Source organism: Oryx dammah, unplaced genomic scaffold (assembly GCF_014754425.2).
Source record: "Oryx dammah isolate SB20612 unplaced genomic scaffold, SCBI_Odam_1.1 HiC_scaffold_5, whole genome shotgun sequence".
NCBI lineage: Eukaryota > Metazoa > Chordata > Mammalia > Artiodactyla > Bovidae > Oryx > Oryx dammah.
Genome location: NW_024070189.1, coordinates 64249043 through 64264304, shown reverse-complemented (window position 1 = coordinate 64264304; position 15262 = coordinate 64249043). Strand labels below are relative to the sequence as shown.

The following is a 15262-nucleotide window of genomic DNA, read 5'->3' as shown; positions in this document are numbered from 1 at the left end:
GCCGGCCGGGCCTCCACGCGGCGGCCCGTGCCCTTCCGCCCGCAGGTCCCCGCCGGCTCTGGTCCCCAGCCGCAGGCGCCTCGGGATGTCTGGCCTCCCGCTCCCGCGCCCGGGCCGGCTCGCCGCCCGCCCGCCCCGCGCGGCCTGCACTGCCCGCCGCTGACCCGCCAGGCCCGCGCGGGCCACTCCCGCTCCCCGCCCCGGCCGGGCCCTGGGCCCCTCGCCCTCGCCCGCTCCGCGCACCGTCTCCTTCCCCAGCTCCCCGGGGGTCGGCCCGCGACCGAGGGCGCAGGCAAAGCCCGGGCCCCTCTCCGCTGCGCCTACCTCAGAAGCGTTGGCAGTGGGCTCCGCGGCGGCTACGGCGGGGGCTGCAGCGGGAGGAACGGAGCGAGCGGCGGGGCGGGGCGGCGCGGACGGCGGCGGCGCAGACCCGCCCCGACCCAGCGCGCCCGGCCCGCGAGCTCCGCCCCTTGGGCCCTCCCGGGACACCTCCCCGGTGCGGCCCGAGTCCGCTTCCAGCTCCCGAGCCTCGGGCCGACCTTTCAGGCACCGCCCCACCCCAGCCGGGGCCCGCAGCGGATGCTATGCCCACGGGCGTGAGCGGGAACGCGTGATTGCCTGCGCGCGCCCGGGCACAGGGCGGCGGGACGGCGTGGGACTGACGTGCTCAGGGCTGTGTGCGTGCGCGGGGACACGCTTGTCGCCGCCCGCGCCGGCCGTCCCTGCTGGAAATCTCGCCTGGTTGAAGGATTCGGGGAGGGAGGCAGGGGTCTTCTGGTTAGCTAAGCAGTGGCCGAGGTCCTCTGCACCAACAAGAAGACACGCGGGGCTCTGGATCTCCTGCTCGGCCTCAGGGCTGGGAGACAACACCCCCTCCCCCGGGACTTGATGTGGCGGGGGACGCTGGACCACGGCCTGGCCTGGGCGGACAAAGTGACCCCCAGGTCCCCCACCCCTCGCCAGCAGAGCCCGCGCGGGCTGTTAAAGCGGGTTCCGAGCCCCTGAGGGCAGTTACAGCTCTGGCCAGAGTAATGGGCGCCTGAGGCGGCGCGGATACAGAGTAGCGCCCCTGAAGGCCGTTCCTCGGCTTTTGGCTCCCAGCCCCCGACACAATGTTTCAGGCTCCTCTGACCCCGCTTCTTGCCTCTCTAGGCTCGCAGATCCCGATCCCGACAGGGGCTTGGAACCCAGCGCGCCGAGAAAACCCCCGTGCGCCGAGCATGCACTCAAGATGGGGAGACAGTTTAAATCGCTCGCGTTGAGAAATGAAAATCTCGTTTTGCAAGAATGTCCTCTGCTGAGTCCAGTGGCGCGCGGACTAGCTGAGGGCTCCTCGGACAGCCCTTGTCCAGGCAGGGCCTGCCTCCCCTTCTGGCGCGGTTAGAGTGCGCAGTCTCCCTACCAGGCCTGCGAGACCCACCCCTAGCGGACTTCGAGAATTAATGAATTCCTGCTGCTGCTGCTAAGTCGCTTCAGTTGTGTCCGACTCTGTGCGACCCCATAGATGGCAGCCCACCAGGCTCCCCCGTCCCTGGGATTCTCCAGGCAAGAACACTGGAATGGGTTGCCATTTCCTTCTCCAATGCATGAAAGTGAAAAGTGAAAATGAAGTCGCTCAGTCGTCCAACTCTCAGCGACCCCCTGGACTGCAACACACCAGGCTCCTCCGGCCATGGGATTTTCCAAGCAACAGTACTGGAGTGGGGTGCCATTGCCTTCTCCTAATGAATTCCTAGCCAGGTGAAAATTCTGCACATCGTTCGCCTTCAGCCAGCAGACGTTCTCCAAGGCTTGAAGAGTCCAGGGACCCCCTGGAGGCGGCGCCAGTCTATAGAATCAGGACACTCGCTCACAAGCAACTGTGGCACAGATTAGAGTAGGCAACTGGGGTGTGGAGAGAGGCAATCAGGTCAGGCTGCTGGAAAGAGGTGGCAGCTTCAGTGCGGGAAGTGGCAAGTGGTGTTACATGGTCCTGGGGTGTTGAGAAAGAAGGCAGCTTAGGCAGGGGGCTGGGGGCAGGGGTAGGGATGGGGAGAAGAACAGCGCCCTGGCCCCTGTAGGGGCTAAAGTCTTACTGAAAATATGAGGAGGAGTTCCTGGACCCCTTGAGGTGCTGGAGAATAGAAGACCCACGCCACAACTCTCCCCAGGCCCATGATCTGTTCCATGATTGACTGGGGACTCCGGGCTCCCCAACCTGGCCGTCCCCACCTCCACAGCCCACTCCTGGAAGAGGGTCTGACAGAAAAAGCCTCTGAGTCACCCACCAGTGCAGTGAGGCAGAGTTGGGGACAAGAAGAACTCAGGGAGGCAGGCAGGACCAGACTCTAAAAGGACAGGGCTTCAGAAACCTTACCTGAGCTAGGAGCAGCTGCCTTCCCAGGGTCAGTAAAGCCCAGGTGTGACATTTGAACCAAATCTCCAAGGTGCTCCTCCCCTCCAGCACCTCCCTGTCAATCCCCTTTCCATGACCTTCGGCCTGGGGAGAATGCCCCATGCTTCTGGGGTTCCTCTAGGTACTACTTACAGTTTAATCCACCTGAGTGCCCTTTGAGTCACATACTGGCTGTGTGACCCTGAGCAAGAGGTCTAGTCTCTCAGTTTCAACTTTAGAGGGTCGTTACGCATGTATGAATGTGAGAGTTGGGGATGACAGAGGATGAGATGGTTGGATGGCATCACCAACTCGATGGACATGAGTTTGAGCAAGCTCCGGGAGTTGGTGATGGACAGGGAAGCCTGGTATGCTGCAGTCCATGGGATCTCAAAGAGTCGGACATGACTGAGTGACTGAACTGACTGACCGTGAGTTTAAAATGGGAGACATAGAAGTAAACACTCAGAAAACTGTGAAGGGATCAGGCTGGTCACAGAAGCCCTGAGGTCCAAATGTTGACCCCTCCCCACCGCAGTCCTGATAGAAGAGCTGAGTAAAGGTAGCCTGTCCTACCACACTTACCACACCACCAAGAGCTGCTCAGCCAGCCCACCTCCACTCCTGCCACAGCTGATTGGGATGGGGAGGGGCAACAAGAGCAGCCAATCAGGTCCTCTCTTGCAAACTAGATCAAGTCTAACCATTATCCTTTGGAGGAATGACCCTTCTCTTCCTCCTTTGAGTTGTTCAGTTGCTAAGTCGTATCCAACTCTTTTGGACCCCATGGACTGTAGCATGCCAGGCTCCTGTGTCCTCCACTGTCTCCTGGAGTTTGCTCAAATTCATGTCCATTGAATCCATGATGCTATCTAACCATCTCTTCCTCTGTTGCCCCCTTCTCCTGCCTTCAATCATTCTGAACTGAGCATCAGGGTCTTTTCCAATGAGTTGGTTCTTCACATCAGGTGGCCAAAGTATTGAAGTTTCAGCTTCAGCATCAGTCCTTCCAAAGAATATTCAGTCTTGATTTCCTTCAGGATTGACTGGTTTGATCTCCTTGCAGTCCAAGGGACTCTCAAGGGTCTTCCCCAACACTACAGTTCAAAAGCATCAATTCGTTGGTGCCTGCCTTCTTTATAATCCAACTCTAACATCCATACATGACTACTGGAAAAAGCATAGCTTTGATTGTACAGACTTTGTCAGCCAAGTGATGTCTCTGCTTTTTAATAGCCACTGAACAACAGCAACAACAACAGAGTGAGAGAAGGTGATATAACAACAGAAACAGAGATCGGTGAGAAAGAGAAGCCAGAAGATGCTACAGGGCTGGCTTTGAAGATGTAAGAAGAGGCCATGAGCCATGTGATGCAGGCAGCCTGGAGAAGCTGGAAAAAGCAAGGAAATGGATTCTTCCCTCGGGACCTCTAGAAGGAACCAGCCCTGCTGATACCTTAACTTTAGGCCAGTGAGACTGACTTTGGACTTCTGACCTCTAGAAATGTAAAATAATAAATTTCAATTATTTTAAGCCTCTAAACCTATGACAGTTTGTTATGATGGCAATAGGAAACTAATGCACGAACCTCTGGAAGACCATATTAAAAATGATTTATTGGAATGCTGTCTTAGTTCAGGCTGCTATATGTAACAGAAAACCAGGTGGCTTAAACAAGAGCCATTTACTCCTCACAGTTCTAGAGACTGGAAGTCTGACATCGAGGTGTTAGCATGCCCAGGTTCTTGCTAAGAGCTTTCTGCCTAGTTATGTCCCTGCAGGGTCTTCCTTGGTATGCGGAGGCAGAAAGATCTGTGTCTCCTCTCCTTTTCATCAGGGCATGAATCCCATTGTGGGGGCCCACCCTATTGACCTAATCACCTCTCTAAGGTCTCCTCCCAAGACCTTTCAAATTGGTGATTAGGGTTTCAGCAACTGAATTGGTGGGAGGTGGGGGGAGGGGGTGGGGGGGGAGCGTGGAGCACAAACATGCCATCCAAAATAAATGGCAAGATTCCAAGTGACTTTTCTCTTTTACATTCTCTACTTTCCAACTTTTAAATAACGTGGTAAACATATAAAAATCAAGCAACAATAAAAAGAGGCAGGGACTCCTGCTATATAAAGCTAATTGCAGTTTGGAGCACAGATGTTCCTACCCTTGTGTGGCCAACCCAGGCCTCTATCCAGGCCCTGCACTGGTACTTGTCAGGTCCCCTACGAGGGACACCAGTGTGTGTGCCTTTGCACATGGTGTGGGCTGTGGGGGTGGGAGTAAGGGTTGTGAGTAGGATGGGCGTGTCCTGGAATCCTACCGGAGACCTCTGAGCTAAGAGAAGCAAGAGTTTCTCCTCTGCTTGGCGTGTGCTGGCTCCTTAGAGAGATGAAGAACACCAGGAGGAATTCAGCTAGGGCCCCCTTTTATTGCAAGGGATAAGAAACCCTTTCCCAGACCCCACCAGAGAGTGAACACATCTGCTTTTCCCTAAAGGCAGAAATGGAGTTGCCTCTTCCCCAGCACTTGCATACTTACATTCACTGAAAGAAAGTCTGATGAAGAATTTCCAATTTCTTTTCTTTTTCTTTTAAAAAAATTATTTATTTACTTTCGGTTATGCTGGGTCTTCGTTACTGTGCGTAGGCTTTCTCTCGTTGAGATGAGCAGGCTTCTCATTGCAGTGGCTTCTCTTGTTGCAGAGCACAGGCTCCAGGGTGCGAGGGCTCAGTAGCATGGGTTTAGTTGCCCCATAGCATGTGGAATCTTCCCGGACCAGGGATGGAACCTGTGTCCCCTGCAGTGGCAGGTAGATTCTTATCCACTGTACCACCAGGGAAGTCCCGCAATTTCTTCATCACAGACTGCTCACAGGCACAACTTGGTTGCTTTTTGATTTTGTTTTTATTTAAATTGTGAGTGAGGTCAAATGAAGTTTAAATGGTTTTGTGTCTGATACCAACCTGGTAGGGCTGCCCAGAGGTGCTGGCTCCAGGCACTGTCTGTCCAGGCCCGCCATGCAGGGAGGAGTGGTTTACATGCTGCACACGCACAAGCCACGTGGATATGTGGGGCTGAAATTCCGGCCACGCACAGCTCATGGAGACTTGGGTCCCGATAAGACTCTGTCCACCACAAGGAAAGGCCTGTGTTTTTGCTTCTGGGCAACTTTCCACAATCTGTTGGGATGTGTCAGCTGGCAGCTAAGGCGCATGTATCCCTCTGCCAGGCATTGTCTGCTGCTTTTCCCACAGCGGGTGGCTTCTCATTCTCTGGGCCTCAGCTTCAATGCGGCCTTCTCAGAGCTGCCTTTCCCCACCCACAGGCTAAGGCAGGTTCCTTTCTCCTCTCCGCCCTTACTTGGAGCTCAGCCCTTTTCCCCTCCATAGCACATTGCACATTTTAAATGACTTAATAGGGGACTTCTCTAGACCTTTGCAGGTCCAGTGGCTAAGACTCCATGCTCCCAATGCAGGGGGCCTGGGTTCAATCCCTGGGTGGGGAATTAGATCATGCGTGCCACAACTAAGATCCTGTGTGCTGCAACTAAGACTCAGTGTGGCCAAATAAAAAAATAAAAATTTAAATTAATTAAATAACTTAATAGTTGGTTTGCTCTCTGTTATCTGTCCTCCCCCCTCCCCCACTAGAATGAGTGCCAGTCACATTGCCGCTGTTCAATAAATGGTGAGTAAATAAATGACTGACTAGATGATGAGGGATATGGGGCATAAAGAAAGGGGACTGAACTGGAGTCACTTACCAGCCCTCTTTGCAGGTTGCACACCTTGGGGACAGCTATTTTCTGTCCTAATGGCTGGACATCTAGGAATCGGGCTCTATGTGTTGAGAATCCTCTGGAAAGAATGGACTCACAACCGTGGAGTAGGCTGGGACTGCTTAATTTGTCCATGTAGTTAAGCATTTAATCTGCACACAAGAAAGGTCTGACCTTTGCCCTAGACTTCTGGAAAGAAATCTCAGCCCTTGCAGTGTCATGCCAGATAGGAGTATCTTTATTTAGGGCAAGGGTTAGGCCACAGGGCTTATCCTGTGGCCACACAGAATAGACAGTGTGATTCAGGGTGGGGACTGGCCATGCAGGATAAGCTAGCAGTGTGATTTAGGGTGAGGGCTTTGACTCTCAGGATGTCAGACGGACTGGAGGCTGCTCTCAGCTGAGTGGGCAGTCGATTGCAGAGCCCCAGGGAACCTCGGGATGCCAAAGCTTGCGAGAACTTCCCAGTTGGCAGTATTCCATGTGCACTGTCACACATCACTGCTGGAGGAGTTAAGAGTGTCCAGGAGTCCACCAGCAGAGGACAGCTGGATGCTCTGTGTTTGCAGCCCTCCTGGACTCTGCCCCATGCATGTGTCTCATCTTTTGGCTAATCTTAATCTGTATGCTTTCTGTGTAACCAACCAGGAAGTTTAACGGCCCTTGGTGAGTTCTGCAAGCTCTTCTAGTGAATTAGCAAATGTAAAGACTGTCTTAGAGACCCCAAACTTGCAGTTCGTATCAACAGTGGGAATCATTCTGTGGACTGTACTCCCTCTGATGTTACACTGCCATGAACCCCCCACCACACACACACACACACAGCGCCCTGAACTCTCCACCACATATACACACATGCACACACATAAACACAGTGCTCTGAACCCCACCACACACACACACACACACACACTTACACAGTGCCTGAACTCTCCACCACATATACACACACAGAGTACCCTGAATCCCCCATCACACACACACACACACACACAGAGTGCCCTGAGCCCCACCACCACATACATACACACACATACACACACACACAGTGCCCTAAAATCCCCACCACACACACACACACACACACACACACACACATAAACACAGTGCCTGAACCCCCTCACCACACACACACACACATACACACATACACACAGTGCCCTGAGCCCCACCGCCACATACATACACACACACACAGAGTACCCTGAACCCCCCATCACATACACACACACACACACACAGAGTGCCCTGAACCCCACCACCATACACGCACACACACACACACACACTGCCCTGAACCCCCCACCATGTACACACACACAAGATGCCCTGAACCCCCCCACATGGATGCACACACACACACGCCTGCACGCGTGCGCACACACACACACACACACACACACACACACACACTGCCTGAGGACTGGCCTCTCCTGGTTTCTCCTGGCTGACTGTGTTCTGCTCTCAGACCAGGTGTCTGCCCTGGTTGGGACCACACCGTCTGCTGGTTCTTATTCCCCAAGGCTTCCTCCAGGAGCTGGAGAGTAGCTGCTTCCTCTGCTCCTCTTTCCCAGCTGCCGGAAAGAACTTTCTTTCCCGTGTAGGCAGTGACAGGTAGACCAGTCAGCAGCCAAGTTGGCTGGAAGCCCTAGTGTCCCTGCCGTTGTCCCTCCCCAGCCTCTCACGGCCCCTCCTCTGTGACTGCTCTAGTCTGCTGGAGAGGAGACTGCGGACGATGGGCTGACCAGCAAGGGTTTTCTCTGGAAATGCCTGAGCTCTCCTAAAACTTATTAGGACCCTCCTTCTTCCACTGCCCACCAGCTCCCCCAGCGACCCAGAAAGGGACTGCAGAGCCAGCACAGCCCAAGATAGCAGCTTTCGATGCCTCTCGAAGTTTTGAAGTTTCAGGTTCAAATCTAAACTTAGCATCCTTGCCACTCTGGTATTATAAAACCAGCTCTTCTGTGAGTCTTACATAAGAAGATAAGGCCCTTTATTCCCTCCCTCACTGCTCCCCAGCTCCTCCTCCCCTCTGGGAAAATCCTTGCTTCCCGTTAACTGTGCTAACCCTCCACCCCTACCCAAGGAGCTCACCCCTCCTTTCCCTAAACCCCAAACATAAAACTCATTATTCCACCCACAGTAAATCTGAAGAAGGAAAGAACCAAGTTTGGCTTCCTTCCTGCCTGGTGTGATATCAGCATCATCCTACCCAACCACAGAGGATTGGACGACATGACCTCCTCGTGACCTCTGAGCCTCAGGCTCACTCAGCAGAAGGTAAGGAAACACACTTTGTTTTCCAGGGGTTATGGAATGGAGAGCTTATTCACAAAGCCTTTCAGGGAAAATAAATAAATCAAGTTACCAACGTCTTAAAAGACACATAGGTGGCCTAAAGGAAAAACCAGCCCAAGAAAATCCAAACTTAGTACACAGAAATGGAAAAGTGATGCTTCAGAAAATGTAGTGCATGTGAGAGGCACCCTGGAGCGCTGGCAGAATGTGCAGGTGGCTGGGCCTCCCCCTTAAGCTTCTTCGTTAACATTTCTGGGGTTGGGAAAGCACCTGCATTTTTCACAAGCACCCCGAGAGATCCTGGAACAGCAGCCTCAGAGAATGGCTGTGACCTTACGTAACTTCACAGGAAGAAATTCAGGGTGTGGCTGCTCTGAACACCAGTTCCCTGAGGTATTAAATAAAACCAATTCATTTTTTAATATCCCTCTTCATCAAGATCTGTGTGCTGTAAAGAGGGATGACTGTCTAGGAAGATGCTTTACTTTTTGCCCTCGTCCTGTCCCTCTCACTCATTCATTCAGCCACTATTCACTGCAAGTTGCTATTTTCCAGACACTGGCCTAAAACCTGGGGATCTGGGTTTCCCTGGTGGCTCAGTGGTAAAAAATCCCCCTGCCAATGCAGGAAATACAGGTTCAACCCCTGGTCCAGGAAGATTCCACATGCCACGGAGCAACTAAGCCCATGTCCCACAAATACTGAGCCTGTGCTCTAGAGCCCGGGAGCCAAACCTGCTGAGCCCATGTGCCACAGCTACTGAAGCCTGTGCTCTAGAGCTCGTGCTCCACCATTAGAGAAGCCACCACAATGAGAAACCCATGCACCACGACTAGAGTAGCCCCCACTCACTGCAACTAGAGAAAAGCCCGCACAGCAGCTAAGACCCCGCACACTTTATAGCCTCAGTTCAGTTCAGTCCCTCAGTCGTGTCCGACTCTTTGCGACCCCATGAACCACAGCATGCCAGGCCTCCCTGTCCATCACCCAAACCCATGTCGGTGATGCCATCCAACCATCTCATCCTCTATCGTCCCCTTCTCCTCCTGCCCTCAATCTTTCCCAGCATCAGGGTCTTTTCAAATGAGTCAGCTCTTCGCATCAGGTGGCCAAAGTATTGGAGTTTCAGCTTCAACATCAGTCCTTCCAATGAACACCCAGGACTGATCTCCTTTAGGATGGACTGGTTGGATCTCCTTGCAGAGAGTCCAAGGGACTCTCAAGAGTCTTCTCCAACACCACAGTTCAAAAGCATCAATTCTTCTGGGCTCAGCTTTCTTTATAGTCCCAAGTTTATAGCCTCCTGCTGCTGCTGCTGCTGCTGTTGCTGCTAAGTCGCGTCAGTCGTGTCCAACTCTATGCAACCCCATCGACAGCAGCCCACCAGGCTCCCCCGTCCCCGGGATTCTCCAGGCAAGAACACTAGAGTGGGTTGCCATTTCCTTCTCCAATGCATGAAAGTGAAAAGTGAAAGTGAAGTCACTCAGTCATGTCCGACTCTTCGCAACCCCATGGACTGCAGCCTACCAGGCTCCTCCGTCCATGGGATTTTCCAGGCAAGAGTACTGGAGTGGGGTGCCATTGCCTTCTCCAAGTTTATAGCCTAGTCCCCTGCAAATAAGAAGTGCAACTACCCTGCTGGAGAGAGAGGCCCATCTGCCTTCCCACCCCTACTGTCATCCCCAGTAACCATCTCCAGCTCTGCCAAGCTCCCAGCTTAATGCAACCACAAGCATGACCCCAGGCAGCACAGTATGGAACAGAGGAACCTCCTAGCTGAGCCACTGCACTGGCACAGGCTTCGGATGAGTGTGGCTCAGACAATGGCGAGAACAGCAGTGAAGGTGGGGAGAGTGGAGAAGGTAGATGAGCCTGTAGGGCTCAGTGATGGAGATGATCCTTCTGGCTGTGTATCGAGGGGCTGATGCTGTCTGTACTGAACTGGGAGCTCTGAGGAGGGTCAAGTATAGAAAAGACAGCGAATTTGGGTTTGACTATTGGAGGCGCCAACCAGCATGGGGGAAGGAGAGTCTGAGAAGAGGAGAGAGCAATCAATAAAGTTGACCTGATGTTTTTCTTTTTTTAACAATTACATCATTAAATATTTAACCAAAATAATAGGGAAATGTCCCATTCCCGCTGACTTCCCTGGTTGCCACACACCCTGGCTGGCCTCATTTGGGGCTTCCCTGCCCCAGCCTTGGGCTTCCCTGGTGGCTCAGAGGGTAAAGCATCTGCCTGCAGTGCAGGAGACCCAGGTTTGATCCCTGGGTCAGGAAAAAGGAAATGGAGCAGAAAATGGCAACCCACTCCAGTATTCTTGCCTGGAGAATCCCATGGACAAAGGAGCCTGATAGGCTACAGTCCATGGGCTTGCAAAGAGTCAGACACGACTGAGCGACTTCACTTCACTTTGGCCCAGCCATAGGGAGAGGCCCTGAACTGGAGCCCCCACTGGAGCCCACCTGAAGGCAAGTTGCTTCCCTGTGTCCCAGGGCTGGTTGAGCCAAGGGTGCACTCCCAGACACCGACCAACAGGTGGCAGCACATGTCGCGCCGGTCACCAAGAGGCCTCTGAACAACAAACTATCTAAGAAGCTTTCCCTATGAGACAGGCATCAGTTCAGTTCAGTCGCTCAGTCGTGTCCGACTCTTTGCGACCCCATGAATCACAGCACGCCAGGCCTCCCTGTCCATAGCCAGCTCCCGGAGTTCACTCAGACTCACGTCCATAGAGTCGGTGATGCCATCCAGCCATCTCATCCTCTGTCGTCCCCTTCTCCCCCTGCCCCCAATCCCTCCCAGCATCAGAGTCTTTTCCAATGAGTCAACTCTTCGCATGAGGTGGCCAAAGTACTGGAGTTTCAGCTTTAGCATCACTCCTTCCAAAGAAATCCCAGGGTTGATCTCCTTCAGAATGGACTGGTTGGATCTCCTTGCAGTCCAAGGGACTCTCAAGAGTCTTCTCCAACACCACAGTTCAAAAGCATCAATTCTTCGGCGCTTAGCTTTCTTCACAGTCCAACTCTCACATCCATACATGACCACTGGAAAAACCATGACTAGACTCCCGCATTTACACTGGCAGCTCATCTTCAGACAAAGATTTCAGGCCACTAGGGTGCTGGGCTGGTTTTCTCATCCAGCTCCAAAGGCAATCTCCAGGGGGCATCTGGCAACATCCGGAGAGATGTTAAATTGTCTCCACAGGGGAGCATGTGCTTCAGGTAAATGCTGGAGAGAGGCCAAGCCCACTGCCAAGCATCTTGCACAGGACAGTCCCCGCAGCAGGAGTTATCTAGCCCAAAGGAGCAACAGTGCCGAAGGTGAGAAAACCAGTTTAATCAGATTCTCAAGAGTGGGTGCCCCAGGAGGTTTTGGACATCCACAGACCAGGGGCCACTGGACTAGGCTGACTCCCAGCCTCCCCTCCCCCAGCAGCCATGAGAGGCCTCTGTTGCCTCCCTCACCTGCAGTCTCCCCTCTCCTCACAGACCTCACCTCTTTCATGCCTCACTCAACAGTTCCTGATCCGCAAGCATGGCCTAGGCACTGTGTCGGCCCTGGAGAGACCTCAGGGGATGGAAGCTCCCTGCCTATTTCACAGAGCTCGGAGGCTGCAGGGACAGACAGCATATTTTTCAAATGTAACGAGTGCTATGTGGACACAAACAAGGCACTGAGATACCAAAAACTAGAGGGGCTTCAACCAGCTTTAACCAAGAGGACTGGAAAGGCCTCTGAAAGGTGACAGTTGAAGTCTGAAGAAGGAACCACCCTCTTTTATTGAAAGTAATACTAACATGCATTTCTTTGCATTACTCACCATCTGTCCCCACCCTCTTACTGTAACTGCAGCTATGTTCCTGTTTGTATAATAAATTCATCTCCAGACCTTGACCCTGAACTGCTATAGCATTTCAGCCATCCCTCAAGGATGTATACATTGTGTCATCCATTTTTTTTTTTCCTTGTTGCTGTGTAGTTTGGTGTTGGTTATTTGTAACAGCATTCAATGTTTCAGTGTGGTGAGAGTTTTCTAAATGCTTCCCCATTTGTTGCTCATTCATCCTGTGGGAAAAGACATCCGAGTCATCTAATAAGAGTTTCTGGAATCATGGTCAACTCACCAATCTCACCAGCCTGGAGTTGCCCTCCACCTCTCCTCTCCTGTGAGTGTCCACTGAGGTAGGTGGGATGCCCACCATCTTACGGTGGGACAGGACCTTGAGATGGGCAAATGGACCTCACATCAGGGGTCAAGAGGGAACCTTGATAAAGTATGGATTCCTGGGCTCTGCCCCCTTTGCCCAATCTGGATCTCAAGTATAGGTCAGTGGAGAGGGTTTAAAAGGGTTTCCCTGGTGGCTCGGTTGGTAAAGAATCTACCTACAATGCAGGGGACCCAACCCAGGTTTAATCCCTGGGTAAGGAAGATCCCGTGGAGAAGGGAATGGCTACCCACTCCAGGATGCTTGCCTGGAGAATACCATGGACAGAGGAGCCTGGTGGGCTACAGTCCATAGGATGACAAAGAGTCAGACATGACCGAGTGACTAACACTTTCCCTTTTTTTTCACTTTTCAGAGGATTTAAAATACATCCACTTACTCTTTCACAGTCCTTCCTTCGAAAGGTGGATCCTAGTTCTCCTCTCCTTGAATGTGGACCTGAGGATTTAGTGACTTGCTTCTCATGAAAAAAAAATGCAGTAGAAGTGATACCATATGACTTCCAAGGCAGCTCAGAAATGACATCAGAGCTTCCGCCCTGCTTTCCCTAGTATTGCTCACTCTGGGAGAAGATGGCTGTGTTATAAGGACACTCAAGTAGCCCTGAAAGAGGCCCACGTTGGGAGGAACTGAGTCCTCTTGCTTACAGCTGTTCTCTTTTGTCTGGGACAGCCCCAGAATTAATTCACACTAAAACCCCACATCCCAGGAAACTTCTTAGACCTGGGCAAGTAGTCCAGTCACCCCAACAGGCAGCATCACCTTTCCAGCCAGTCCTCCAGCCCCAGGCCTGCCACCGCAGCCCTGATCAATATTTCACTGCAACTTCATGAAAGATTCTGAGCCTGTTTACATGGCTGAGTCACTCTTTAACTCCTGACCTCCAGAAATTATGCAAGATAATAAAGGTTGTTTATTATGTCCCAATATACTAACTGTTGTTTCAAGTCACTACATTGGGGCCAATTTATTAAACAACAATAGATGAGTAATATGCTCAGGACTCTCTGTTTCATGACACTCCTGGGTGACATGAGCTATGAATCAGCATGAGTGAACCATGGATCTGGTCTTATTCCCTAAAGCAGCACTTCCAATAGATCTTTCTCCAAGAGGAAACAGTGGTGCATCTGTGCTGTCCAAAGTGATAGTCACTAGTCAGCTGTAGCTACTGAGCTTAGAAATGTGACTGGTAGATTCAGGGAACTGAATTTTTAAATTTTTAATGAATTCAAATTTAAAGATTACACGTATATAATTTCACTTATATAACATTCTCAAAATGACAAAATTATGGATTGGAAAGCAAGTTAGTAGTTACCAGGGGTTAGGGATGCTTGGGGAAAGAGTGATGGGTGTGACTATAAAATGGCAACTTGTGAGAGATTTTCATAGCCATGGAGTAGTTTGGGTCTTTTTTTTTTTTTGCCTGCGCCAGGCCAGTTCTTGGTGGTGTACTCACTAAGTCATGTCCAACTTTTACAACCCCATGGACTGTAGCCTGCCAGTCTCCACAGTCTATAGGATTTTCCAGACAAGAATACTGGAGTGGGTTGCCATTTCCTTCTCCAGGGGATCTTCCTGACCCAGGGATTGAACCCAGGTCTCCTGCACTGCAGGCAGTTTCTTTACCAACTGAGCTACCGGAGAAGCCCTTAGCTGCGGCATTTTAGTTGCCTCATGTGGGGTCTAGATCCCCAACCAGGACCTGGGTCTCCTGCATTGGGAGTGCAGGGTCTCAGCCACTGGACCACCAGGGAAGTCCCAGCCATGGAGTAGCTCTGTATCTTGATTGTGGTAGTGGTTACATAAATCTACACATGTGAGAAAATGATACAGAACTATACATACATTGTACCAACATCAGTTTCCTGGTCTTGATATTGTACTACAGTAATATTAGATGTAACCATTGAAAGAAACGGGCGAAGAGTACATGAGACCTCTTTGCAGTGTTTTTGCAACTTCCTGCAAATCTATAATTGTTTCAAAATAAAGAGTTTACGTTTTTTTAAAATATGAGATAAGCATGAAGCATTAAATAGCACAGGTAGCTAGTGCCTAACATGTTGGACCGTGAGGCCCCTAAACAATGCGCAGGTCCTCCTGGAATATCTTCGAGTCATTTGGCCTCTGTTCAGAACTTCCTGGCGACAGGGAACTCACAGCCTCTCAAGGTCTGTCTGGCAGCTCTAATAAGAAGAAAGTTCAGGCCAGCAGGTTTTGGGGTAGAAAAGTTTTCTCCTCAACTCTCCATTTGTGCTAGAATCATGAATTAGGCCCAGATTTTCTAGAACAAGTTCTCACCCCTAGGGAGCCCAGGGGACCCCACAGGAAGACTGCCCTCGTCATCCACCACTTTCATTACCATCACTTGTCATTCATGATATGGACCACAAGGACCTCACAGTGTGTCCCAAAGCAGCCCTGGATGACCACCTTGTCAGATTAGCCATTACTGACCATTCCAGTTGATTAGGAGAGAATTAAACCCAGGTATAGGATTTCAGACAGCGAAGAACCTCAAAGACCTTCTGGTCTTATACTTGCCTTTTATAGATGGGGAAATGAAGACTTGGAATAA

The 15262-nt window shown here is 51.7% G+C and overlaps 1 protein-coding gene across 5 annotated transcripts in view; it reads right to left on the bottom strand.

Moving 5' to 3' along the window:
* VDAC1 (voltage dependent anion channel 1) overlaps positions 1 to 6251 on the bottom strand; it is a 34599-nt gene extending 28348 nt beyond the window's left edge. The window contains exon 1 of one of the 5 annotated variants that reach the window (XM_040240107.1): positions 6134 to 6251. The gene's annotated coding sequence lies outside the window, so the exon portion shown is untranslated. Of the gene's footprint in view, positions 1 to 243; positions 432 to 6133 lie in introns of those variants that run through there. The other 4 variants (XM_040240105.1, XM_040240106.1, XM_040240109.1 and 1 more) reach the window with 4 other exon arrangements.
* Positions 6252 to 15262: the final 9011 nt, after the last annotated feature.